The 16,026-nt window shown below is 42.5% G+C and overlaps 1 protein-coding gene across 4 annotated transcripts in view; it reads right to left on the bottom strand.

Moving 5' to 3' along the window:
* ZRANB3 (zinc finger RANBP2-type containing 3) overlaps window positions 1–16,026 on the bottom strand; it is a 262,163-nt gene that overhangs the window by 36,284 nt on the left and 209,853 nt on the right. The gene's annotated exons all lie outside the window — the stretch shown is intronic.

The following is a 16,026-nucleotide window of genomic DNA, read 5'->3' as shown; positions in this document are numbered from 1 at the left end:
TGGAGTGTGTTACCCAGAGTAGAAAGAGGCAAGAAATGAAGATGGTGAGGGAAACTCAGGTGAGATCAAGAAGTTCTGCATAAGCTACAGCAAGAAGTTTGGGCTTTATCTTCAGGGCTGTAGTGAGGTGAAGTTTTAAGCAAGGGAATAACGTGGTGAGTTTTAGATCAAACTATATAGCAGGACAAATGGATTGGAGAAGCTAGGAAACTATATACATGTCCTAGACTTGTACTTATTTGGAAAGTAGCAATTATATCGTCAGTGTTTTTTTTCTTCTTTGTGCTTTGTTATGTGCTGCAAAGAGCCTGACATGCTTGTGGAACCAACATGAAATGTCCTCACTCGGGCCCTCCCACACCTTTGTATTTCTATACCAATATGATAATTCAGAGTTTTCTTTGGGCTGAAATTTCTTAAATTCTAGTAAGCATTTATATTTGTAATTCCATTCATTAGTCCAGCAAATGTTTACTGAGTGCCAGCTGTGTGCCAGATACTATTCTGAGCAATGAGGATACAGCAATGAAAAGGAAATATAAAAGACCCTCATGGAGATTACATTAAGGCACACCAGGTCTAAACAAATTAAGAGGAGGGAGAGTGCTTTTTAGACAGGTGATCGGGGAAGGCCTGTGAGGTGGTGACATCTGAGCAAAGACCTTAATGAAGTGAGGGACGCAGTCTTATGTGTGTGTGGGAGGTGATTTTAGATGAGCTAGCAAATGCAAAGCCCTGAGGTGGGAGTCAGTGATTTGTTGGAGGCACAGAAGAAAAGCCATTGGTTAGAGAAGAGTAAGCGAAGGGAAGAAAGTGAAGGAACAAAGGGCAGGGACCAGATTATGCAAAATTTTCAGTTTGTTTTCTTTATTGAAAGAGGAAGCCAATGGAGAATTCTGAACAGGGGAGTGTCATGATCAGCCATTAAAGAAACATTACTCTGGCTGCTGTGGAGAATGCAGTGTATATTTTGAAAGTAAAGTGCACAGAATTTGATGATGGAATCAATGAGGGTATGAGAACGATTCACGGATGACTTGAATGGGACCTGAGTGAGTGAAATGTCATTTACTGAGATGGAGAAGACTGAGGGAAGAGCAAGTTTTTGGGGGATGGTATGAGTAAAGATTTTGAGTTAGGATATATTAATTATCAGTTAGATAGTTGTGGTAGCCAGTCTCTAAGGTGGCCCCCAACTATCCCCACCTTTGACCTCCTGATATTTATATCCTTGTGTAGTCTCCGTCCCTCCACCTCCTCTGTTGTACCAGGGCTGGTCTCTGTGATCAACAGAACATGGAAGAAGTGTTGGTGTGTGTGTGCGTCGGTCTCTCATCACTTACCCTGGGGGACATCAGCGGCCACATTACAAACAACTCTTAGGAGAGGCCCACATGGTGAAGAATTGAGGGCTCCTGCCAACAGCCGTGTGAACCAGCTTGGAAGTGGACTCTCCTGAGCCACAGAAGACCGCAGCCTCCTCAGGGACCTTGAGCCAGAATTAGCTACCTGGTGAAGCTGCTCCTAGATTGCTGACTCTCAGACAGTGTGAGGTAATGTTATTTTAAGCTGCTAAATTTGGGGGCAGTGTTACATAGTAATAGGTAACTAATGAAATACCCAAGCGATTCTGTAAGTTTGGAGTTTATGGAAAAGGTTAGGGCTTGTGCTATAAATTGGGAAATTTAGATGTAGATAGTGCTTAAGCCATAAGACAGTTTGAGATCCCCAAGGGATGAATACAATGTGAAGAGAATATCTTGGAGTGGAGCCAGAGGTCAGGAAGAGGAGGAGGACTGCCAGAGGAGCCACTGACTTAGAAGGAAAACCAGAACTGTGCTAACCAAGAAAAAAAGTAGTTGAAGGTGGGAGTTGATCAACTGTGTCAAATGCCATTGAGATGTCAAGTAAGAAGAGGACTGAGAAGTGACTGTTGCAAAGCTGTGCATGCAGAGTAGTAAATGCATTTAGAGAAGTAATAAAATTCATACTGGGAAAGAACAGAGAAGTGACTGCCTGGAGGGAAGATTGGCACCCCCAGCACTGGTTGGTGTACTTAATGCTTCTGCCCCAAGCCACGTAGGGTTTGGTTGTTGCACGCTGTTCCTTGCCAGGAACTGGAGGGCAGGGGAGGTGGGCGGGATACAGAAGAGGGCAAGAGCGTGAAGCCACTGTCTAGTGGGATTCAAGCCAACTGTAACCCTAGTCCCTGCCCACAGCTGCTGCCTGGTCCTCTCTTCTGGGCACACAGGGCAATGAATAGGGCTTGGCACTCAACAAATGCTGAATGAATGAATGAATGAATGCCTCTTACGGCAAAAGAGGCCCCACTGCTGGGTTCGAATATTCTGGACTCTTATTTTTGGCCATTGGGTACCATGAAACCAGAACATTTCAGAATATTAGTTCCTGAAAGCCAGAGGACTGCTGCCAGCGTTTCTTTAGCTCTGAGAAGTGGGGCTTGGTGTTGGCCTGTGAAAGTGGGCTTGGCCAATTCTTGAAATAACAAAATAAAGCTAATTTATAGTAGCATGACTTTTTTTGCCAGTAGTTTTTCCCCTGACAGGTAGTCCTGGATAAATCTGCCACCTCCTTCCCCCACTCCCTTGCCCTCCCCCCGACCCCCGCCAAATGAACAGCCTCACCTACTGCAGGGAGTATTCTTGAGTAAGCTTATCAGCCAATGAAAGGCACTTGGCCTGCTCAGAGAAGACAGGAATATGGCCCAGTCTCTGATTCGGTCTCTGGGGACATGATCTTCTGTCTGCTCCATGAGGCCAGACTCGGCAGCCTGGGGCCTTGGGCAGCTGCTGGCAGAGATCTGTGCCAGCTCAGAGGCACACGCCTCTGGTGTTGGCAGGGCCTGCTCTTGTCTGAAACATTGCTGCTTTCCAGCTGAATGAGCCTCTCTAAGAAAGTTATATTTCTTCCCTATCAGGTTGAAAACTGGATTTTGTTTTCATGCAAAACCATGAAAGAATATTTGTTTTTTATTTAAGTTTGCAGGTCCGTATTCATCTTTGTTCTACAATAAGGCAGGTGAATGGCTTGTGAGGGAGATGTGTGTAGGCTGGGCTGGCTTGTGCTGGAAGAGCTCTAGTTTGGTTCAGTGCTGGTGAGCTGACTGTCTGCAGTACTCAGGCCTGGGATGAAAAGTATTTCCCAGGAGAGAAAAAAAGAATTAGCCACTGTATTAGTTTAAGACTGCTTGTAACAAAGTGTCACAACAAAGGGGTTTAAAACAGAAATTTATTGTCTCACAGTTCTGGGGGCTACAAGTTGGAAATCAAGGTGTTGGCAGGGCCTGCTCTCGTCTGAAACATGTAGGGGAAGATGTGTCCCTGCCTTTTTCTAGCGGCCGATGGTGGTCGGCAGCCCTTGCTGTTCCTTGGTTTGCAGCTGTAGGACTTAGGTCTCTGCCTCTGTCATTACACACTATCTTCCCTGTGTGTCTGTCTCTTCTTATGACACCAGCCAGCCTGCTTCGGGATGACCTCATCTGAACTGATTACATCTGCAGTGACCCTATTTCAAAACAAGGACACATTCTGAGGGGCTGGGGGTTAGGACTTCAACATATCTTTTTTGGGGGGTGGGCAAAGGATCATTAATTCAACCCATGAAAGTGTCATTCATGAACCATTCCCATCTAGTTGGTGCTGGGCCATGGAGCTTGATGTATAAAAGCAGGGGCCTAGCTCCAGAGAGATCAGTTTCAAAGCCCAGCCTTCTTTACCAGCCAGACACTGGGCTGGTACCTAACCTCTTCCTCTGCCAAAATGGGGGCAAAGTATCCAACAGGTTACAAAAATTAATATCTGAAAAGCATGGTACAGGGTACTTAGTTGTATAACAAAGACAAGTTATTTAACTGTACTAAGTGGCACAATTGTGGATGAGTGAATGATTAGCTGGTGGAGACAGGCTCCACTGTAAGGTAAGGACACGCCTACCCAGCCGGTGTTTGTAGATGACTACCTGGTAACAAGAAGAGTGACTTCAAAATTGACCATCTCATCAAGTTAACTGTTTTCTTTTGATCCCTTTTCTCCTCCTTTAGTCACAGGTTTCAGTGAGGAAGTTACACATAAAGTCGGGTAGACTTTGGTGAGGCAAAGGACAGGGGAGGGAAGTCGGGCAAAGTCAGTGCGTTCCAGGCCAAGGGGCTCATCGCGCGGCCCCCAGACTCAGCATCGGTGTATCTGGAGCAGAGTGAGAGGGGAGTGAAGTGAGGCTGTGGCCAATTCAAGAGCCTCACCTGCCTGTTGAGGAGTTTGGACCTTATTGAGGGAAAGCAGATCCGAAAGGCGTTCAGCAGAGAAACAGGAGCAAGACTAGACATGGACCCATTAGGAACTGCAGTCACTAACTCAAGAGACGGCGATGGCTCTGACCTACGTTGGCGGTAATGGGGTGAGAGATTCAGTATGTGACACCAGCAGGACTTGGCGAAGCTGTGAGGCCAGATAGTATGAGTCCTAGATGCCCTGAAGAGCCTGCCCGGGGATTTATGGCACGTAATCAGCTCCTGCACAGCCACCTGCCACCATAGCAGCCCCCCAGCAAGAGCACTGCTCCGAGTGTGATCCGCACCCTTCCTGTTACAGGACGATGGGCTGTTGTTTCACGACCCATTACTTGAGTCATCCACGAGTCCTCAGTCTTAACCAGTTTGCTAATGATAAGGAAGGAAAGTGAGTTCTTTCCTTAAGCAGCCTCCTACATATTTGCTTATGTTAAACATGTATCAGGAAAATGACATTGGCTCCCTCCAGGGGCCAGTCAGACCTGACCAATAAGCGATGAGACACACATCGAAACTTTTCTTAAGTTCTTCAGCCATTTGACAATTTGAGTAAATAATGACTTGCCTGTGCTATTTATTCACATTCCTCTTTCTCGGCCCTATTTTTGGCCCAGAACACTCTTTATTTTTGACTGTGTTATATAATGAAGGAACTGCATTCTTAGTAACCCACCATCACGCTTGTGTTATCTTGCCTACATGAAAAAAAGGGAATATTTTTAGAGTGTGAATTTCCCAAAACGTTCTGAACTGTTCTGGGACTGGAGCATAACGTCATGGAGGGAAGACGACAGCGGGAGAGGGCCCCGTCTTTCTTTGTTGGCTGAGGCCGAACATGACCCTTGGAAGCTGGACTGGAACCTTCTCTGTCCGCCAGGCCAAGCGGTGGGAGACTTATCTCTGCACAGAGTTTTACATTTGCAGCAGTGGATTCAGGAGCCCAGGAATCTCCTTAATTGCTATGCTTCATTCCTGTTGTTTGGGATATTCAAAGGATGGCGGAGTGGGGGTGGGGTGGGGGTGGAGGGGGGCGGGGAGCACTACAAGCAATGGACCTCTCTTAAGCACCCTCAGGTGACAGGCTGAATCTCCTGTAGGGAGAGCAAAAGCGCTTTGCATAACTTTGAAAGGCCCCTGTGGCCGCGGTCATCCAGAGGCTTGTGTGGCTTGAGTGGGGGTAGTGGGGGGCAGTCTTAAGAAGACTCCAACTTCCCTGAAACAGGCATGTGCAGAGTTAGCGCAGTCCCAACAGGATGCGTCTCAGCAGAGCCGTAGGCCTATAAAAATAAATCTGTCCACAGAGCCCAGGAGTTTCGGGTCTTGCCATCTGGGTGGAGAGCCAGTCTTGTTTCCTTTGCATGTTTATGGGATTCCCCGAGTGTCTTGGTTGAAAATTGCTCTGGAAACTGGTGTACAACCAACATGCAGGAAAAGATGACCCACCTCTAGGCACGGGATGCTGCTGGAAGACCAAGAAGGACCTGCCCAGGTCGTAAAAGGAGCGAGTCAATTCCACAAGTTCAGTGACCCTCATCACTGAGGATTTCATCTGAAACCTTTGCAAATAGCCAAATTAGGTATGTTCTTAAAGCAGATAATTTTCCCACAGATAAATAATGTAATCCAGAGTTTCTCAAACATGAATAATGTGTGGTGCCTCTTAAAGGAACAGCTTTTTGCATCCCTGGCCTTTGTCTACGGCTCACTTAGCACTGGGATAGTAATCTCAACTGTAAAGGTGCCCACCCCAATCTTCAGATGAGCCAGGACAGCTGACAGTCATTGTTGAGATTATCACTGAAATAACACTTTATAAAGGATCAGAGAACTCAAAGACCCTGAAGACTACATCCTCAGCCCCTGGGGTGGGAAGAAGGCTTACGGAACCTGTCAGATGTGGCAGCGAGCTATTTCCAGGTGGAAACAGCTCATTAGCTTGTTTAATACAATCCTGTGACAACCGCATCCAGATAGAACTGTTCACATCTACTCCAGGGTTTACCACACAGATGCTCCCTACTCGTAAAGAAATGTGCATGGGCCCACGGGTGCAGGTGTCCTCTTAGCCCCCACCTGCTGTGGAGAAGAAAACTCTTAAGTTTCTGACCATCGGACGTGCTCTCAGGATTAGTGATGGGAAGAGCCAGAAAAGGTGGAGGCACAACTTAGGCTGCAAGAGCAGCATATATAACTCATATATAGCTGGCCAGGTGCATGAGAAAGTCAGCAGTTCAGGTCACTTGTGTGTCTTAGGATGCAGCATGTGTTAGCCATGACATGTGGTCACTTCTCCTTTGGCTGACACATGGGTTTGAATCATGTCTGGAGGCAAGAAGGCTAGTAAGTGACTCCAGCTGACTGCCCCCCACTACCCCCAGCATTTGCCTCTTTCTGTGTTCACATAGGTTCTGTATGAAAAATTGGTTCTGTGAAGAAAGCAAGCTAAGGAGGAGGAAAAAGATTTAATAGAATGACTGAACGTTTGCATCCCCCCTCCAAATTCTATGTGATGATATTAGGAGATGGAGCCTGTGGGAGGTGATTAAGTCATGAGAGTCAAGCCCTCATGAATGTATGAGTGTTCTTATAAAAGAGACCACACAGAGCATTCTTGCTCGTTCCACCATGTGAAGACACGAGGAGAAGTGAGCAGTCTGCGACTCAGAAGACGGCCCTCACCAGAACCTGACCATGATTTCAGACTTCCAGCCTCCAGAACCATGAGAAATAGATTTCTGTTGTTGATAAGCTGCCCAGTTTATGGTATTTTGTTACAGCAGCCTGAGTGGACTAAGACAGGATTGCTTTAAATGGAAGAGTGGTTTTCAAATTTTTAGCTGGTAAGGGATGTAATTTTATATAATGATTATAATGTAGAATTTCATGGCAGAACTTTATAAATGACTTTCGGCTTCTATTTACAAAATCATGAAAAGCCACATAATTTTCAGCTCTACAGGGAAAACTATTGGTCAGAAGATTTAGTTGGGTTCTTTTGATTGTGAGGAACAAAGACTCACAAGTAAGGATTCATGGGGAGCAATGAGGGCCTCAAAATGAAAACAAGCCATCACAGAGCCTGACTTCATTAAGTCTAGAATCTCGAGGTTTTTGGATTTGGTCGGTTCTAGAGAACCATAGCTGCAGAAATTCATGACTTCTCACCCTAGTGTATGACCATGAATGTGACTTAGCTCCAGGTGGCTTTGTCTCAGGACCAGCTCCCTTCCTCCTCTTGTTCATAGTTTGATTCCTCTGGACACTCAGCTTGCTCAAGGTCCAGGACAGTGTCTCGTCCTTTCTGCATCATCTTTCAACACCAGCTTCTGTTGCTAGCTAGTTGAGTTTTTCACTTTTCTAATTCCACAGAGAAGCACTTGATCAGCCCAGTTCATCTTTTCATCCAGCCTGTTGGGCCTAATTTGTGGGCCACAGGCCAGCCAACAGATTAACTTTAGGTTTTCTCTTAACCTGTGGCTGAGAAATGTTCAGGGATGTGACGTGGTCATTGCCATCTTGGGAGGGTCACGAACAGGAAAGAATGCTTTAGAAGGTGTGGCAGTAACTCTAGTTAATGGTCACGTTCATGATTTTAGTTATTCCTGAAGACTTCTACTTAACTTTTCATTTGGAAATTACTTCACACGTAGAAAGTTGCAAAAATCGTACAAAAAGTCCTGTAAATCCTTTATCCAGATTCACCGTTGTATTTTCCCATTTTGGTTTTCTAGGCCTAGTTTTTAATAAATCTGTTTAAATAGAAATTATGAATGCCTCCATCTCCCCTCCACCCACTTAGCTTTTCCTCCCCCTGTGTTCTGATGTTCTCTTGAATGACAAAAGCTGTGCTGGGTTGGTTCTCAGGAAAGTTGTCAGAGCAGGTATGGAGCTGTTTTAGGAGATATATTTTCAAATTTGAACTCTCTCTGTCAGACATTAGTTGAGATCTATGGATATTTTTATTGCATATGACAAAATCAATGCAATTAAAATAAAGTTTAAGGGTAGATAAAGTGGCATCCTAGATACTCTGAAAAACCATACCATAGTAACTGAAATACTGGATAAATATTAAATGTCTTTTTAACTGTGTACTATGCATATTTTAATTTAAAAAATGTAATTTACAATAGCAAAATTTATTAGCAGTAAGTTTGGCAAAAGATATGCAAACTTTTAACAGAGAAAATCGTAAAACTTTACTGAAAGAAATTAAAGGCACAAAATTGACATATGCCATTATTCTTGTATATAAAGAGTTGGTATCACAAAGATGCCCAATCTCCCCATGATGACCTATACAATTCCAAATAAAATGCCAAATTTTTTTTTTATTCATTTGTTTGTCTTTTGATGGAACTAGAACAGTTGAGTCTGAATGTATCCCCCTGACTCTCACATAAGATGAGCACTATGACTATAAGCCATATGGAGATGTCCTATATATACCTTTATATATATATTCTACAATAAAGAAAAGATATTTATGGTTGTGGAGAATAACTTTTTAAGTTCATTTTTCGTTTTATACGTTCACATGCACATGTATCATTTACATAAGACATTTAGAAAGGTCATCTATCTTTACTGGAAAAACGCTTTAAACAAACATTTCCCTAAAATAATGAGAGATGATCAGCAAGTCATTCAGCCATATGACAGAGGAGTTTTAACCTCTTAGCAATAAGACCCACTTATCAGGAATGCCTGCCAGAAGGAACCTGCAGATGTAATACTGTTCCCTCTTTAGTGAATTTGGAGTCTCTCTCAGTAAATATTTTGGAATAGATCAGTGAGCAGAGAGAAAACTTGCTATCTGTAAGCACACACTTATTTGAGTTCGGGTTCTCAAAACAGAGGATGACTCCAGGCAGAGAAGGGAAACGGCCTGCATGTGGAACCTGCTGTGTCCTGTCATCTTTCCACAGTTCAGCCCTGTGTGCTGAAACTGAAAACCACCATAAGTTTTCCTCTGAGCCAGTGGGTGGGGTGGTTCGTTCCTGGTAGTCGGAAAAGACTTCCATATAGAAACAAACATGTATGCAGCAGGAAAAGGGTGCAAATGTGTATAAATTTTTAACAAAGATACTGGTTGCGGCCCCCTTTGGGCTATTCCCTCAGATTCTCTGGGAGTAAACTGTCCATTCTGCTCTGTCATCAGCGGTACTGATCTTGGGTAGAACAGTTTGCAGAACACTCTGTGAGCAAGTCGAGGAGTTATAGCTCACTGGAACTTCCCTGGCAATTAGGCCTTTTAGACCGGCGGCCTGTGAGTGAAAATGAGGAGACAGTGAGGGGCCCAGGCCTCCTCTCTTTCTCTACATGACCACCAGAGAGGATCACTTTCCAACTGGTTTAAGTAGAAGTGAAGGAAGGTTGCCTGACCCACTCTTGGGTTTCTCCAAATGAGGAATGAACCTTATTTTCTTAAGCTATTCAAATTCTTCTTTTCTGATGGTACTGTATTCCAGTGGCAGATAGTATTGAGTATCCTAAGATTAGTAACAATGGAGAACAACAGAGTGATCCAAGTGGCTAGGAGTCAAATGCTCCCTCATTTCTCAGAGGAACAAATGGAAGACTCTGGGAAAATATCCTGAGTTGTAAAGTAGATATTTACCATTCATCTTAAGTTTACTAGAAATAATAGGCTTCTTTCTAATTAAAACATTTATAAAAATAACAAGGAGAGAAAAAAATGGCTTAGATGGTAGAGGCTCTGTTCATCCCTCTGGTAACCAAATCAAAGTTGTGATGGAAACAAGGAGCAGCAGCAAGGAAAAATCACCTGGGATCTAGATGAACAAGCCATACAACTAGGGAGAAATCTAAGAAATCACCCTGCAACAGCAGAATGTAGGACGGGGCGAGGACACGGGGCTGCCTGGTCCCCAGCAGCTGAGTGAGACAGAGGCAGTGATAGTGGCAGGTGCCTATTAAAGGGGCCGTGTCCTTAAGTGGATTTTCACGGTGATAGACCTGCTCACTCTGAGCACCGGTGCTGATTAGGCTCTGCGCAGGGGTCACCAGGGACTTACAGGGAGACACTGTCTGAGTGAAGGCTGAGTAGAGATTCTCTCTGTACAGAAGTGCTGGTGGTATCCATTGTTCCTCTATTGAGCTCTCCCCGCTCCCAGTGCGCTGGATACAGCACCGCCATAGCCGTGATGTCATCAAACTGGATAACATGGGTCGCTCCACCTGGAGGATTCCCTGAAATCCCACCTCCCCCAACTCGTGGCCCCACCTAAGCCACATCCAGGTGTATCTTCAGCAAGTCAGGTGCTCCTTACTGAGCAGTGCCTAGACTCACACTGGAGGCAGCTGGCCTAAGTTTCTGGTGTGGCCTTTTGAGGCAACTATAAGCACAACGCCTGTGGATTGCTTGCTGAATTTTAACAGGTGGCCCTGGAGGGGCACAGGCTGGGTCTAAGTTTGGCCTGCAGCTGAACCCCTCTCAGGAATGTGTCACTGGACACCTCCTTCACAAATCCACACTAATAAGACCGGGAGATTTAGGAGCTTTGCTTAGTACACAGAAACAGACAAGGAAAGACAGCCAAAATGGGAAGACAAAGAAGCAGAAACCATATGAGAGAATAGAACAGAGATCCAGGTATAATGGAGTCAAGCAATCTAACAGATGCAGAGTTCAAAACACTGGTTATAAAGATGCTCATTGAACTTTTGGGACGTGTAGATAAATTCAGTGAGAACTTCAACAAAGAGATAAAAAACATAAAAATGGAAATGGAAATTATAAAAGGGAACCAGTCTGGAATGAAGAACACATTATCTGAGATGAAAAGTATATTAAATTGAATAAACAAAGAAATAAAGTGAATAAAGAAGAGGATAAAATGCCTTATTTAGAGAACAGGAAAGCCAAGGACACACAATCAGAACAGCAAGAGATAAGATGGCAAGACTTTAAAAATAATTTAAGGAGAATACGGTACACTATTAAGGGTCCAAATATCCATCTGATTGGTGTAACTGAAGAAAATCGAGATGTTGAATGGCTATTTGAAGAAATAATGATGGAAAACTTCCCTAACCTGGTGAAGGAAATGGACATAAAACCCCAGGAAGCTCAGAGAATTCCAAACATCAGGGATTCAAAGAGGCCCACACCAAGATACATCATAATTAAAATGCCAAAGGTTAAATACAAAGAAAGAATATTAAAGCAGCAAGAGAAAAACAGATAATTACTTATAAGGGAACACCCTTAAGACTGGCAGCTGATTTCTCAAAAGAAACTATGTAAGACAGAAAATATTCGACAGGATGAAGACCCAGGATCTACAACCAAGAATACTTTATCCAGCACAACTATCATTTGGAGCTGAAGGACAGATAAAGAGCTTCCCAGACAAAAATAAGCTGAAGGAATTTGTCACCACCAAGCCAGTATTTCAGGAAATGTTGGAGGGACTAAGAAGAAAAAACATGTATCAAAAACAGGAATAAAGAATGGTAACAACTTCATTCCTATCAATAAGTACCTTAAATGGAAAAGAATTAAGTGCTTCAAGCAAAAGGCAGAATGGCTGAAAGGATAAGAAAACAAGACTCAACATATGAAAAGGAAGAGGACGGAAAAAGATATTGCTTTGATGGACCTAGAAGGTATTTAAGTCAGACAGAGAAAGATAAACACTATATAATTTCACTTATATGCGGAACCTAAGGAACAAAAAGAACAAACTAATTAAAATAGGCTCACAAATATAATGGACAATTTGGTGATGAACAAAAGGGATGGGAGTTTTGGGGGGCTGGGAGAATGGGGTGAAGGGTTAAAGAAGTACAAATTAGTAGCTGATGGATCGTCACGGGGATGGGGAGCACAGCACAGAGAATGCAGTTAGCATTAATACGTTGGCTAGGTGGAAGGTCAAGGGGAGGGAGGAAGCAATTGGGGGGATCATTTTACGAACTACATAGATGTCTAACCAATGTACCGTATACATGAAACTAATTAAAATAAATAAATTTTAAAGAAAAATAAAAACTCATTGGAACTTAAAAAAAATTAATAAAGGAAGACAAATCATGTCCATTAACTGATGATTAATTTGGTTGCTGTCAATTCAGATCTATGGAACTGTTCATATAGCAGAGATCTTAGTAGGAATTTTATAAATTGCATTTGCTGAGTATTGGAATTGGTATTTTGTTCTTCAGCTCTCCTGATAGCTTATTTTTAAGGTGTATGTACTTCTGAGCCTCCTTAGCAATATATCTATCGAAATGCACCTGTTAGGTGCAAGGGCCTGGCCCACAGCTGCTCAGAATCAGTGATGGTTTGGGGAGGTAGGAAGTAAGATGCTGTAGGAAAAAGTAACCAATAAAATAATAAGCTTGGCTCCAAAATGATGCCCTCAGCAAGCTGGGAAGAGAGCTTTCCCCAAGGATTAGTCTGTTCTGCAACTTAAACACCAGGACACTTGACAAGAGCAGTGAAGTGTATACTCACCATGCTGCTTTGGTGAACTTCTACGTCACCAGTAGTTCTGAACAGGGTAAGCAGGAAATGTCTCAGTTCTAGTGGCACAACGAGGAGATGATGTCTGCCTTTTATTTTCCATAGAATTCCTAAGATTCAGGGCTGATTTTGAGCAATAGGTAAAGTATACATTTGAAATCCTGCTGTTTGGGAATCCCACCTGCCTCTCCTAAACTAGTCATCCAGTTTACCAACTGGTCATGCCCATTCCATATACACCCCCCAATACCTTTACCCAATCCTTCACAGCTTTTGTGCTACCTAATCTAATGAAGTATTACTTAAGGCTAGCAAGACTTCTCTTCAAATCTGCGGGATCATACGATCCTGAAGGGCAAGCACCATTACATCTTTCTTTAATCCAATGAACCCTGCAACTATATATGAACAAGTAAACAAGAGTTGATACAAAAGTACATTTACTAAAACTTCTTTTACCTAAACTATATGCCATTTTTATTATAAAATATTTCAGATTTCCAAATATGTATGCGTATGTTAGACAGTACAAAGAATGCTAACGATTACCTTTGACTTGCAAATTAGTTTTAGAAAGAGGACATTACTGAACTTTTACAGTCCCCTATGGCCCCTTCCTTGATCGTACTCCCCTTCTTCTACCCTGCAAAAATGTAACCACTCTGAGTTTTCTGTTAACCATTGCCTTGCTTTTCTTTATACTTTTACTACATAAGAATATGTTCCTAAATAATATATTATCGAGTTTTGGATGTCTTTGACCTTCATGTAAGTGAAATCATGGTGTATGTAGTCTTCCTGACTTGCTTGGATTGTACTTTGTGATATCACTCACATTGACATAAATAATCTAAATGTATTAATTTCACAGCTGTATAGTTTTTTATGGTGGACTGTAGCTAGTTTATCTGTTTTTCTGTTGAGAACATTTGGTTGTCCAGACATTTCACTATAGTGCTCTGTGAAAATCCCAGGAGTGACTCCTCGTCCACACAGTTTTTCCAGTGAATACTTGGTGAGGGATCTGTGCCTTCAACTTAATGGGATAATGGCAAATTATTTCCCAAAGCAGTTGGACAGGACAAATTTGCTGCCACTAGTTCTGGATAAGAGTTCCTTATCTTCTATGTCCTTGCTAGCTCTTCATACTGATGAGACTGGGGAACCGCAAGGCCTCTCTAGGGTCTGCAGGAGAGCTCTAGGATCTTAAGTGCTGGGCGGCACCCTTGTTCACATTCTCCCCCAACCCTGATAGGATGGGCAAGAGCTTTACCCAGGTGCACTGGCCCACCTGCAAGTCACCACAGTGTGCACTGGGCCACCCCTTTTGGAGCCTGCCGTGGCCCAGGATAGTGGATCAACAGGGTGCCTCCACGTTTTGACGTGCACCAGGCTGCCCTTCCTGAAGCCCACTCCATCCCTGGACAGAGGAATCAACAGGGTGCTGCTGTCTTCGCATGTTCACCTGGCCACCCTGCCCAGAGCCTGTTCCAGCCTGCCCTACCAGTGCCTGAGATTCTATACATGTCTGTCCTGGGTCAAACTGGCCTATGAAGTCCGCCTGGCACAAACAGTCTACACACAGGTCATTTATATACAAAGCCATTTTTCAAGATTAGGAGAGGTAGCTATTTTGTCTAATTCATATAAACAAACAGTCAAACAAAATGAGAAGACAGGAATACGTTCCAAATGAAGGAACAAGAAAAAAAAAACCTCACCAAAAAGACCCTAATCAAACAGAGATAAGTAACTTGCTTAATAAGTGGTCATAAGGGTGCTCAACAAACTTCAGAGTAGTACAGAGGAACTCAGGGAAAACTTCAACAAAGAGTTAGCAATTATATTAAAGAACCAGTCAGACCTGAAGAATACAATAATTGAAAAATACTCTAGAAAGAAGCAATAGTAGAATAGATAATACAGAAGAATGGATTAACGACTTGGAAGACAGAGTAGTGGTACCCATCCAATCAGAAGAGCAAAAAGAAAAAAAAAATTTAACTGGGATAGTCTAAGGGACCTCTGGAACAATATACAGTGCACCAACATTTACATTATAGAAATCCCAGAAGGAGAATAGAGAAAGGTGCAGAAAGTTTATTTGAATTAATAATAGCTGAAAACTTTCCTAACCTGTAGAAGTAGACATCTGAGTCCAGGAAGCATAGAGAGTTTCAAACAAGATGAACCCAAAGAGACCCAAAGCAAACATATTGTAATTAAAATAGCAAAAGTTAAAGATGACAATCTTGAAGGCAGCAAGAGGAAAACAAGTCTCATATAAGGGAAACCCCATAAGGCTATCAGCTAATTTCTCAGCAGAAAAGTAACAGGCCAAAAGGAGAAGTGGCAGAATATATTTAAACTGCTGAAAGAGAGGAACCTACAACCAGGAATACTCTACCTGGCAAGGTTATCATCTACAAAAGAGTTCGTCACCACTAAACCAGCTTTACAAGAAATGTTAAAGGGTCTTTTTTAAGCAGAAAGGAAAAGATCATAACCAGAAATAAGAAAATATACAAAAAACAAAAATCTTACAGGTAAAAAGAAATATTTAATTAACACAGCATATGAGCCATTTCAAAACAAGCATGAAGGTCAAAAGAAAAAAGTAGCAAACATAACCATAACTACAATAAGTAGGTAGGGGATACATTAAACAAAAAGATATAAAATATGATGTCAAAAACAAAGCATGGAGGGAGAAGTAAATGCTTTTAAGATGCATTTGAACTTAAATGCCTATCAGCCTGAAATAGACTGCTATAGATATAGGATGATATACATAAACCTCATGGTAACCACAAACCAAAAACCTACAAAAGATATACAAAAAATAAAGAGGAACCCAAACTAAACACTATAGAAAACCAACAATAAGGGAAGAGACCAAGAAAAGTGAAAGGAACAGAGCAATACAAAAACAACAAAAAAACAATTAACAAAATGGCAATAAGTACATACCTATAAATAATTACTTTAAATGCGAATGGACGAACTGCTCCAATCAAAAGACACAGAGATGTCTGAATGGATTAAAAAACAAGACCCATGTATATGCTGCCTACAAGAGGATCACTTCTGATTGAGACACACAGACTGAAAGTGAAGAAATGGAAAAAGATATTCAATGCAAATGGAAATGAAAACAAACCTGGGATAGCAATGCTCATATCAAACAAAATAGACTTTAAAACAAACACTATGAAAAGAGACAAAAGAG

Source organism: Pteropus vampyrus, unplaced genomic scaffold (assembly GCF_000151845.1).
Source record: "Pteropus vampyrus isolate Shadow unplaced genomic scaffold, Pvam_2.0 Scaffold17, whole genome shotgun sequence".
NCBI classification, from domain to species: Eukaryota; Metazoa; Chordata; class Mammalia; order Chiroptera; family Pteropodidae; genus Pteropus; species Pteropus vampyrus.
The sequence above is the reverse complement of the archived record's forward strand: the minus strand, read 5'-3'. Positions and strand labels throughout refer to the sequence as shown.